The sequence below is a fragment of the Ambystoma mexicanum genome, chromosome 10 (assembly GCF_040938575.1).
Source record: "Ambystoma mexicanum isolate Mex_15411 chromosome 10, UKY_AmexF1_1, whole genome shotgun sequence".
Lineage (NCBI taxonomy): Eukaryota > Metazoa > Chordata > Amphibia > Caudata > Ambystomatidae > Ambystoma > Ambystoma mexicanum.
The window spans coordinates 1,426,442,198-1,426,454,995 of record NC_090932.1 but is presented as its reverse complement, the minus strand read 5'-3'; the positions used below and the strand labels follow the sequence as shown (position 1 = coordinate 1,426,454,995).

Below are 12,798 nucleotides of genomic sequence, written 5' to 3'. Positions count from 1 at the left end.
TGAGGGTGCTACCCGATAGTCCCCCTGGCGGTGTTACTCAGTGGGAGAATCCCAGGGAAGGGGACCCTCTCTTTGAGATAGGTGAAGACTATCCAGGGAGGACACATTATTTTCACCACCATGCCACCAGGCACAACTCATCCAACAAAATTGACAGGGCCCAACATCCCCACCCTTTTTCTTCTTTTAATTACCTCATACATAGCAGCCAGGTAGATCAGGTAGGTGATAAAGTGAAGAGGAAGAGTGAGGGATGTGCGAGTATGATTGACTTCAAAAGGGCTGACACGAGGAAGAGCAGGGCGATGACGAGCCCCACATGGAACCAATACAAACATGCTGGCTATCCAAAGTTAGAAAGCCCATCAGCCATTATAACTGATCGAGGACTCTCCTCATTGTCAGTCCGGCCCCAGAGGAGCAGCGCGATGGGGAGCAACGCCATGCAGAGGGGATGCCCTGCAGACCCAAATGACTGGAACGGGAAGGCCGGATCGGGAAGGCTGGATCGTAAAGGCAGAGAAGAGTAAAGATGTACGTGAATGCTGGGGAACCCGATGTCCAGTGGGGAGAAGGCAGCCATCAGAGTGGTCCAGGTGGGACCCGAGATGCAGGGAGAAACCAGCATGGTGGAGACACCAAAAGCTGATAGCAGACAGTGAGAGCACAGGGGATGCTGGGAAAGCTCACTGCTGTTGCAGAGGACATTAACCCTTGTGGTCCAAGTTTAAAGGTATGCAGAGGGGGATTGTGAAATCACTAGGTGACCTCAGAGGCTGTGGTTGGAAGGAAGTGCAGAACCATCTTCCTCATCCTAGTGGGTTAGAACGAAAAAACTAAGAGAGGACATATCGGGCGAGATAACACTCCAGAGAGAGTGGCCTGGCAGGATAGTGAACCGGGCCTAATTAAGAGACACTGTAAAACTGAGAAATGGGCTGGGACCAGAGCATTGAGACTCAGAGAGAGTTGCACATGCGAGACAACTCCTGGCAGGATAGTGAACCTGGCTTAATTGAGAGACATTACAAAGCTGAGAAAGGGGTTTGGGACCCGTGTACTGAAAAAGTAAGATAGTTATACATGAGAGATACTGCTTGGCAGGATAGTGAACCAGGCTTAAATAAGAGATATTACAGAGCTGAGAAGGGGGTCTGGGCCCAGATAACGCGAAGAGGAGACCAGGGGGTTAGAGGGAGATCCTTTGGCACAAGTATTGAGAAGACTAGTGGAAGAAAAGCATATCCATTGGCAAGAAGATAGACAAAACTGATGCAATTGAAAGAGAGCCTGAGAAAGGCTTGGAAAGGGGAGACACCTTCCCATTCTTATTTTTGAACTATAAACAAATCACAATACTGAAACGTCTAGTGATGGCTAGGGGAAGAGTCATACTCCCCCATCATTCATAAACAGCCTAAAACATCACGAAGAAGGGAGTCATCCTGTTGAAGTCTGGGTGTAGTTTACTTTATAGGTTTGGGACACAAGACAATGGACTATCTGGTTTTTGACTGACATTCTGATGCTATCCTTAGTTTTGTTTGAGGCAGGGAAACCCCTCTTAGTTATAGGGGCAGGTAGGGTTTGTCCTTATTTTCTGTTAAATATATGTTTGTACTAACAAGCATGACACCTTTGTATCCTGCATCTACGTCTGCACCATTACAGTGGTCCCTACTGTACTTCTGTTCTTTACTCATCATTTCTTAGACTACTCTGCTGGACATTAGCTTAGTCTCCTCTGGAGTTTAGGGCAATGGTGCTTGTACGGTCATGCATCCCTCCCCAAGCCCAGTCAACTGACCCACCGGGCTGAGGCTGCCAACAGCACATCACTGCTCTCTTGCACTTTTCCAGCTTATTCTCACTAACTCATCCCCCTTCCCTTTTTCAAAGCTGCCAGAGCGCCAGGGGACCACGCCGGTGGTGATAGTGTGCGGTACAAATATCCTTTAACATGCCATACAATTATGGCCACCTAAATTCAGTCAGTTGAGAGCCAGCAAGTGCCATCAGAATATAGAGAAATTAATATGAAGGGGAGCAAAGGTTTTTAATTTACAGTGTCTTCATTAAGTGGTAATCATCCCAGGTTTGGGTTTGAACATATTTCTATACATAATGAGTAAATCTACAAAGAGTTTCAAGTAAGAGTCACCAGAGAGGAGATCTTCACAGTTTCATAAAATCCGGGCTGATGCTTTAATTAAACAGTCATAAAGCTAGTCTTAACTCATCCATAACCCTCAAAGGATACCCCAGTCTATGCATCAAATTGCTATGGTTCTGGGCAACAGAACATTTCAACCTAAACATAATAAAACCTTTAGCCTCTTGGCTAACCCTAAGCTTATAAAATAAATGTTCCAAATCCTGGTCAACACAAGTATCCATACCTAATATATCAATGGCCAACTCCAGTCCTCCAGGCAGTTTTCACCTCTTCTCAGCCAGGCATCTCCTCAACCTTTCCGTTTTTTTCTCTAGACCTATTTTCAGTCTTGTCTCTTCTCTAAACCTGTCCATGGTCCTTCATTTCTCTTAACCACTACCCCATCTTTCTTATCCTGTAGACCTCTCAATACTTGGCTTTCTCAGAGGCCAGGGTGCTCACTTCATTCCCTGCCTTTGGGCGTCAGTGAGGGTTCTTTTCACATCAAATATGGACACAGAGTATCCCACTTCTCATCCATTCACGTAGGTTGTCTGAAAGTCCTTCTCCATCTGTTACCTCTTTACGTTTCTCTCTCTGGTCTTGGTACCAGTTCCATCTCCTGCTTTTCAGTTGGGGTAGTTACTTCTTCCCTCAACCCCCACAGTCACTTCCATCTGCTCCAAGGGCAAGGAGCCTTTGGGCGACCTGGAAAAACACAGTCCTCTGGTCCAAAATGAAAACTGCCCTTTTCCGACATAGAGTGATTTTGACCAATCCAATCTGCAGACACTCTATCCAGCAGTCTCTTCTTTTGCATGCAGTCAAAATATTCCTCCACATCGAAGTATGTAGTTCTAATTAATATGTCATGTCCAATCCAGGAATTATATGACATGCCCAGTCCATTATTGATTCCTAATTAATGAGGGCAAGGGTGACTCATGGCTGATACACATCCCTCATCTCCTTATGACCCAGAGAATTTGGTAGGTTAATGAAAGCAAGGAGAGCACTTTTGAGGGTGAATTAATGAAGGGCCCCTATAACAATGTCTATCCAATACAAAATTTCTGCTTCAAATGATGTTGTTTTGGTGTATTTTACTGGGTATTTAAGCTCAAACACAAAGGAAGGAGAGATCTTTAGAAAAACGGAAAATCAAGAGAGCCTGTCTGACATGGTAGGAGAGGTTTGGGACTCCAGCTGAAAGTAGTTGATGGGAAATCTCCATAATGATGTTTGCAGATGCGAGTTCCAAAGGCAGGATCAAATTACCTGAGTTGGAGTTTAGGGTCAGGTGGACAGACTGAAAGGAAGATCTTATCTGGCAGTGCTGACAGATGCTATGTGATGTACCTACGTGCCCTGGGAAAGATGATCCAAAAAGGAGTACAATGATCCCAGAATGTTTAGACAGATGTCCCAGGAATTATTGTAATCCCAGATGGCAATTAAAAGTGCTTTGGGGGAACCATGTCTATGAGCCATATCACGGAAAGAGAAAATATGGTACAAGACGTATGTGCTTTGTGATTATTAGAATTAAAACCCTAGGTAGCCTCACAATAATAAGGCTTTCCTCCAGCAAACTGTAGAAATCCTGAATTCATATGTGGAATGACAAGTCTGTCATAGACAATAAAATAACTAGAATGTATTCCTTAATCAACAAATTGGACTGAGGCATTGTAAGGGTGACTATGAAACCAAGCTATTAATTATAATGAGAAAACTGCAACTAATTCAAAACAAAAGAATATAGTGTCCAACGCTTTAGATTTGAGTTAGCACTTGACTCAGAGAACCCTATGTTAGAGCAAATATGTTTCTATTATAACACTACTCGTAAATGGTTCCAGAGAAAACTTAGTTCATGGTCTTGAGTCAAACTTTATTCGAAGAATCTTATTTTTATTTTTTTAAATCAAACCCTGCCAATGTGTGCATCTGTATGGTGCAATATATTATTATATTAATTGGAATAGTCATTTCTATTTGTGTTTTTATGTATTTGCATGAATCTGCATGAAATAAATAGCAAGGCACTGGCAGGCAAGGTGTATTTTCCTTTCTATAGGCTGGCTACGTTTTATTTATTTGATATATTGTAGGTGACTTCCCCAGCATTGAAAGGAGACAATCCTTCATTCCTTCCAATGGTATTTTAAACGGAAGAAATATGAATATTAACACTTCCTGTTTCTTGCCACAGATTGCGTTGTGGGATTGCTACGTCTGTGGGGTGAGTACAGAATTTGGATCATTGTTCTGTGAACAAGTTTATTAGAAGAAATACATATCTTCCATGGATAGATGGCCTTTCACTACCTACCTCTAGCATGCCCTCTCTAACATTGTCTTAAGTTTGGAAAAGTCTCTATCTTGCTGTCGTTCTCTGAACGCATACTGCTCATTCGAATCAACACTTCCTCTCTGAACCACCACGCACATTTTAAAATGAATACTTAGCATGAACTCCCTCTAACGTTTGATCCCTCTATTTCCATCATCACTGTCATCTCTATGTCCCCTTGATGTTTCTCTCAATTCTATAATGTCTTGCCTGTTCCTAGCATGTTGCAAAAGGGCGCAATGGCCACATCGGGTAGCTCGGAGATAGGGAACAACCAATCACTGGGCATGGTAAGAGGAATGGATGGTGTCGAGAAAGGAGTCTTGGATGACTGGAAGGTGGGGTCTTTGATGAAAGGATAGTGGAGTACAAAGGGTATGTTCAATTATAGGGCTCTGCTCCATCTGGAAGGATTGTGCCAAGGAAATCAGGACCAGAGACAGCGCAGAAGACATGTTGATGCCGCAGAAGCAAGATGTCATGAACTGCCGTCTGCGTCCCTTCTGGACTTCGTGGTCCCGGACACATAGGGGATTGAACTCAGTAATCTTTCCAACATGGGCGCTTGATGCGGAATGCTGCTTTCCAGTCTCTGCGCTACATGCTCTATGTTCTACAAAACAGACACGCCGCCACGGCTCTGCAAGTCTCAACGCTACTGCTCGCCGTAGCTGGACGTGTGCTGCCGGAGTTCGCTCGGGGCTATTTTCCTGATCTCTCTATTGCCGGCTCCTTGATTCCTCCTCCTTTCCTTTCATCCCTCAAACTTACCGAACTTTCCTGGATTTTCGCCCGTGCTTGAGCCACGGTTTCCGTGCCTCCACGCGCGGACATTGTTCCTTCCTGGTTCCGTCCTGGACAATCAGAACGAGGCACACTGAAATCTGAAGACCCACACGCGGGCTTATATAAATCCCATACCATGTGGAGGAAGTCACAAAAGAAGGTCACAAGCAAACAGGAAAGACAGGTGAGAAGGGGAGAGACTTGTGACAGATTGAGACACCAAAATCGATACGGATTCAGGGGTGGAAGTCCCAAAGGCCATGTTTGATCATCCTGAGCAGGTTTACAGCGCTCAAGAACATCTACTTGATTTTCGACAAGGATCCCAGGATATGCTTACCTATGTCACCCCATTTCAAACAACTTATGAAGGAAGCTGATTGGTCCAAGAGGCTAGCTTCACTCTCTTTCGCAGAGGCTTGAATAAAGAAATAATAGATGTGCTAGCCAGGGTAGCTTGCCCTAATTCCTTCCAGGCCCTCTTGGACCTTTCCTTTCAAATTGATTTTCGAATCCAGGAAAGAAAGGCAGAGAGAAAGAAGTCGAAATCATCATTCCAAAAGGCTGTCATAGACCACCCTTCTAGCCCAGAACCTGCAGTTTCTCTGACCTCAGATCCAGAACCCATGCAACTGGGGGCATTCCGTGGACCCATTACCCCACAAGAAAGGATGCGCCGTATTCACACTGGTCATTGCATGTATTGCGCCTCCGATAAACATCTTGTCAGAGAGTGCCCTATTGCTCCTCCACGGCGTTCGGGAAACGCGAGCTCCCAATCCTAGATGGGGCACAGTTTCAGGAGAATGATGTCTGCTCCACATCAATTCCTTCCTTGAACTCTCCTGGACCAAATAAGCTTGTGATTCTTCAGGCCTTTCTATCGCCTTCCAAGAAAGAATCTTACCCCATTCTGGCATTAGTGGATTGCAGAGCCATGGGTATATTCATAGATCATGATTGTGTTACTACTCACAACATTCCACATGAAACTCAAGAGACGATGCAACCTGTAGAGGCAATTGATGGAAGACCCCTATCTTCAGGACCCATAACCCTTCAAACTAAAGAGATCCTACACTCTATAAATCACCATCAAGAGAGGATCAAATTTGACATCATAAGATCTGCCCACTATCCAATGGTTCTAGGCATGCCCTGGTTACAGAAGCATAACACCTACATCAATTGGGCAGCAGACTCCTTGTTTCTTGGTTCTGAACACCGTATGTCCCACTGCTTATTCCTAGCTTCCTTACCAAAGTCCTCTGAAAACCCACAAGAAATCCAGCAAAATCCAGTCACTGTCTCTAACATCATCCGAATTCCCAGGGCCTATCAGGCTTACACAGAGGTATTTCCGACTGCCATAGTTCAAGCTCTTCCTCCTCACAGACCTGAGGATTGTGCCATCGATACTGAACCTTCAGCAGTGATCCCTTTCAGGAGAATTTTTATTTTATCAGAACCTGAAAAGAGGGCCCTCCGGGAATACCTGGATACTAACTTGGAAAATGGCACCATGCGACCATCCAAATCTCAAGGACCGCTACCCATTGCCTCTCATCTCGGATATTCTGGAAGCAGTAAGAGGTGCAGTAGTATTCACAAAATTAGATCACAGGGGTGCCTACCATCTAATTTGTATAAAGCAAGGTGACGAATGGAAAACAGCCTTTAGAACACCTTTTGGGCATTTTGAATACCTGGTAATGCCCTTCGGACTTAATGCCCCAGCGGTCTTCCAACGTTTTATGGACCAGGTGTTTTCTGACATGCTGTTCCTCTTCGTCATTGTATATCTGGACGACATACTGATATACTCCAAGGACCATCTGAAACATGGAGAACACGTAAAGGCAGTTTTACAACATCTACGTGAACATAAGCTCCTGGCCAAACCTGAGAAGTGTCTTTTCCATGTATCAACTGTTCACTAACTAGGATTCGTTCTTAGCCCTAAGGGGATTGGATGGGACCCTCAAAGGTAGATTCCATTCTATCCTGGCCCGTTCCAACTACTGTAAAACAAATTCAATCCTTCCTGGGGCTTGCTAACTTCTATCAGAAATTTATACCAGCCTTTTCGGAGATTGTACAACCTATTGTTACATTGCTAAAGACGGATACCCCCTTTCAGTGGACCTAAGCCCAAGATATGGCTTTCCAACAGTTGAAGTCGGAGTTTACACAAGCTCCCATCCTAGCTCAACCCGACATTGATTGCCCTTTTCTTGTGGAAACTGATGCCTCCATCTACGCCATTGGGGCAGTCCTAAAACAGGAACTTGATGATAAGTTAGAACACCCCATCGCCTATCTTTCTCGCACCTTGACTCCCAGTGAAACTCATTATTCCGTCCTGGAAAAGGAACTGCTAGCCATCCGCCAAGCCTTCACTGATTGGCGTCATCTTCTCCTGGGAGCCAAACACCCGGTACAGGTCCGCACGGACCATCGGAATCTTCAAGTCCTGCATCCCTAGAATGTAAAAATAGTTGTCAAGCCCATTGGGCCTTCTTTTTTGCTCAATATCAGTTTCAAATCCATCATGTTCCTGGAACACACAACATAATAGCCGATGCATTATCCAGACGTCCTGATTATGAAACCCTTGAAGATCGGACTTTTCCTAAGATGTTTCCCCACACACTATTTGTTGCCCAAGCAATCACCCTCCTGGAGGATATTAGAATTCAAACTCAATCCTCTGAAACCTGGAAGGAGTTTAAGAGAAACAATTGATGGAAACTCAAGACAAGGGACGGATATCTGTTCAAGGACAATCGCTTGGTCATCCCCACTCCTGGACTGCGGCAAAAGATCACAAGCCTATGTCATGATACTTTTCATTCAGGACACCGTGGCATCACCAACACCCTCAGTTTAATACAAAGACAATTTTGGTGGCCAAGGATGAACGAGGATGTCCAGATCCGTATCCAGGCATGTGCAGTCTGTAATCAGAACAAACATGATAATAAGAAACCGGCAGGTCTACTGCTTCAACCAGCAATACCAACAAGACCCTGCAAATTCATTGCCAGGGATTTTATCGTGGAACTACCATCTTCCAGGGGATACACAACTATCATGGTTACCATAGATTTGTTCACTCATATGGCTCATTTTACACCTTTATACAAACTGCTATCCTCATCTGAACTCGCCGGAATCTTCCTGGAACACATATTCCGGCTTCATGGGCTATCCTCCAAGATCATTTCTGACCAAGGACCCCAATACATATCGCAGTTCTGGAAACAATGATGTTGTATACTGGGAATCCAACGTGCCTTGTCCGCAGGTTATCACCCACAGACCAATGGATCCACTGAACGTGTAAACCAAACTCTGGAACAGTATCTTCGTTGCTTCTCCATCAAGGTCCAGGATGATTGGTCACTCTTAATACCTGTGGCCGAATTCGCTTACAACAATTCGAATAATTCAGCTATCAACACCAGTCCTTTCTTCTGTAGTCAAGGATTTCATCCTTCAGTTTTACCTTCCATTCTCCCACACCCTACCCCAGTTCCTACGGTTGATTCCTGGATTGAAACCCTTATTAATGTACAAAAAGAAGCAAAGGCACACTTAGAAAAGGCCCGAAAAGACGTTAAACATCATGCCAACTCTAAAAGAAGACCTGGGCCTTCTTACTCAGTAGGCAATAAAGTCTGGTTATCCTCGAAACTCCTTCCTCGACATCTGCGACCAAATAAACTGGCTCCCAAGTATTACGGGCCCTTCTCTATAAAAGAAATTGTCAATCCAGTGGCCTTTCGACTACCAGAATCATGGAAAAGGATCCATCCAGTCTTCCACACTTCTCTGTTGAAACCATATGTTCAGCCCTCTCAAACTGCTCCAAGATCTACCCCAGTCCTTATCAATGACCAACTCGAATATGAGGTTTCCAGAATCTGTGACTCTAGATACCGATGTGGTCAACTACAATATTTGGTCGAATGGAAAGGATGCCCTCCCAGTGAGCGCACCTGGGAACCTGTGTCAAACATGAATGCTGCCAGGCTGATTCGAAGATACCATCTTATACATCCGGGCAAACCCGGAGGAGCTGGGCTTCAGAGGAGGCATACTGTCATGAACCACCATCTGCGTCCCTTCTGGACTTCGTGGTCCCTGACACATAGGGGATTGAACTCAGTAATCCTTCCAAAATGGCTGCTTGATGCAGAACGCTGCTTGCCAGTCTCTGCGCTACACGCTCTACGTTCTACAAAACAGACACGCCCCCTGCGCCTCTGCGCGTCTCAGTGCTACTGCTCACCGTAGCTGGACGTGTTCTGCCAGAGTAAGCTATGGGCTATTTTCCTGATCTCTCTATTCCCGGTTCCTTGATACCTTCCCCTTTCCTTTCATCTCTCAAACTTACCGAACTGTCCTGGATTTTTGTCCTTGCTCGAGCCACGGTTTCCGTGCCTCTGCCTGCGGACATTGTTCCTTCCTGGTTCCGTCCTGGACAATCTGAACGAAGCACGCTGGAATCCAAAGACCCACACGCTGGCTTATATAAATCCCGGACTGTGCAGAGGAAGTCACAAAAGAAGGTTGCAAGCAAACAGGAAAGACAGGTGAGAAGGGGAGAGACTTGTGACACTAGAGGTGAATGGTGTTCCTCAGAGAGGAGTAGTACGTGGAGGAATCAGGAGGTCTTGGAATTCTAGCATAGCGTCTTTGGATACCTAAGTAGCAGAGAGACTTGAACATTGAACTTGTGATGAGCCAAGGCTGGTAACCAGCGATCGAGATATGTAAGAGGGATGGCTGGTTGCAAAGACCAGGTTAAAACATTGAACACAATGGATTCAAGGGCTCCTGGAAGAGTATAAACATGTACATGTCCAAATGAGGTGGAGGGTACGAATTGCAGAGGAGAATGACAGGAGGTCACAGAGCAGTAACCCAACAGTTCTCCTGGAGAGGCTGAACATGTAGGTGTGCACCCTGCTGTGCTATTTAGAACTGGGCAGTACCTTTTCCAACATTTATGAGGATTGATTTCTCTGCTAAACCATCAGCCATGATTGGGCCAAATTGATGCAGGCTTTGCCATGCGTCTTCTTTCTCTCCAGTAGCATTCAGCTACAGTTCAAAGGTCAAGCAGGTGAGATAATGTGTGCTCTCCAGGTGTACATCGGACGTGCGGCAGAATAAAGATGTCATTTTCTTTTAACAAATAGAATGCATGGAGGGGAACACTGCCATTTGCACTAAAGTGCAACCTGTCCCCTCTGTGCAATATTCAAGTTTTCAACCACTTAATGGTAATGTGTAAATTCCTTCCTACAGTAGATTTCTATGGAACCTACGTACTTTTTCAAGGTTGTACATTTGTGAAGATTCCATAGCAATCCACTGCATCAGCATGCATATTACATGCTTGCAGTAATGCATCAGATGTTGCAGATAGAGACACATAGGCAAACATATTCAATTTTTCGGCTCCTCAACTCTGCCTGAAACAAGGTCATCTCATGGATTGGTAAATATGGCGATACAATAGTACGACCGCTTTTACTATTGATTTTACCAATCCAGGAGACTTCTAAAATGACCCACGGAAGTCTTAGCAGAGGCAGCCAAGCACATATGTGTTGGCTTGGTTCCTTTGGAGAGGTGGTCAAGTCTAAGTCCCAGAGGAATTAAGTCAGCTACTCTGTTGGTTCATTGCTTTCTTCAGAGATTGTTTTCGTGCCAGGCCCCTGGTGACCTCAATGATCTGCTTCTGTGATTATGGGTTGACATCCTCTCTGGCTAGCGCACCAGGAAGGTCGGGATTGTGGGTAAATATGGTACTCGTTATGGTGCTTCCCTCTGAAAAATGGTGAAGAGAATCGAAATTAGCCAACACGCAAAATACACATGCTCCTTCTGTGTCAAGACCAACATGAAGAGAAAAGCTGTTGGCATCTGTCATTGCGGCTCCTGTATGAAGATTGTTGCTGGGGGTGCTGGGACCTCCAACGCCACATCTGCAGTGAGGTTAAAATCTGCTGTCAGAAGGCTTTGAGAACAGAAAGACCAATAGAAATATGTTGTCCTACCCTATTTTCCTGCCCATTGCTCACTATGCACAATAAAGAGTGCTTGAAAGAACAAGACATCCTCTCTCCTTGGAGGACCGACTTAATGCTGTTGTATGAATGGCATGTCCTGATGCAGCACATCATTTTACCTCCACCTTTTTGGGAAGAGTACAGCACATCATTTTATCTCCACCTTTTTGGGAAGAGTACAGCACATCATTTTACCTCCACCTTTTTGGGAAGAGTACACTTAAATTATCAGTCCTTCAACAGTCATCCAGTTGGTGCTAAAAGTAGTTTCCTCTTCCATGCATTGCCCTGTTTACACACACATCAATTGACTCCAACTAGTCACACCATACATTACAAACTATTAGCACCCTGATGGGGGACGCCAGCCAATCAGGATGCTCGAAATATGGGCTGTACTGTATGGTACAAGCCCATGTTCCGAGCAGCCTGGGAATCCAGCGGTGCCTTCCCTTCCCCACTCTCCCTTTACTTTAGCACCCATTTAGTGTCTTACACAGGTTCTAATGGTGTCTTTTGTTTTGTAAATAAAAACATATATCTTGGCTGCACAGCACCAGGCCACACAGTGCTGCATTCCCTGAACTCTGTTTTCTTGTTGATGATGTCACAGTCATCAACAGTGCAAACAGACTTCCAGGACATTGGGCCTCATCACGAGTCTGGCGGTAACCCTTAAATGCAATGGTAGCGATATTACCGCCGCATTTAAGGATCTGCCAGATCATGGCTTTGGCGGATTTCCCCCAGCTCTGAGGTGGGGGGAATTCCGCGGCAAAGGGCCTCATCACGACTTTGGCAGTAACCCTTCAATCCGGCGGTCGCGTTATTACTGCCGGATTTAAGGGTCCACCAAATCAGGACTTTGGCGGATTTCGCCCCAGTCTTGGCTGGGGGGAAATCCGCCGAAAATGTGCGCTATTACCGCCGGCGGGAAATCCACCGGCGGTAAGAGCATGAATTTTCCCCATTGAACCCAATGGGGAATGAGGCATTCCCGAATGGGCTCAATGGGGAATGAGGAATTACATTACCGCCAAACTCGTGATCCGGCGCTATTAGCGCCGGGGAGTTTGGCGGTAGGGCTAATACCGCCGGTAGTAATACCACTGGCGTTACCGCCAAAGTCGTGATCAAACCCAAAATTGCCGATTTTCGACGCGATTACCACCGGCGGGAAATCCGCTGGCGGTAATAGCGTGAATTTTCCCCATTGGGCCCAATGGCGAATGAGGAATTCCCGAATGGGCCCAATGGGGAATGGGCAATAACCCTTCCGCCAAACCTGTGATCCGGCGCTAATAGCGCCGGGGGGGTTTGGCGGTAGGGTTATTAGCACCGGCGCTAATAGCGCTGGCGTTACCGCCCAACTCGTGATGAGGCCCATTGAGCGGTGCCGGGCCAAGCAGGCATGGTAG

At 45.6% G+C, this 12,798-nt stretch overlaps 1 protein-coding gene and 1 pseudogene across 2 annotated transcripts in view; both read left to right on the top strand.

Annotated features, from left to right (window-relative positions):
* Window positions 1–12,798, top strand: part of WSCD2 (WSC domain containing 2) — a 1,541,956-nt gene that overhangs the window by 149,124 nt on the left and 1,380,034 nt on the right. The gene's annotated exons all lie outside the window — the stretch shown is intronic.
* On the top strand, window positions 5,434–11,352 carry LOC138493031 (large ribosomal subunit protein eL43-like; annotated as a pseudogene).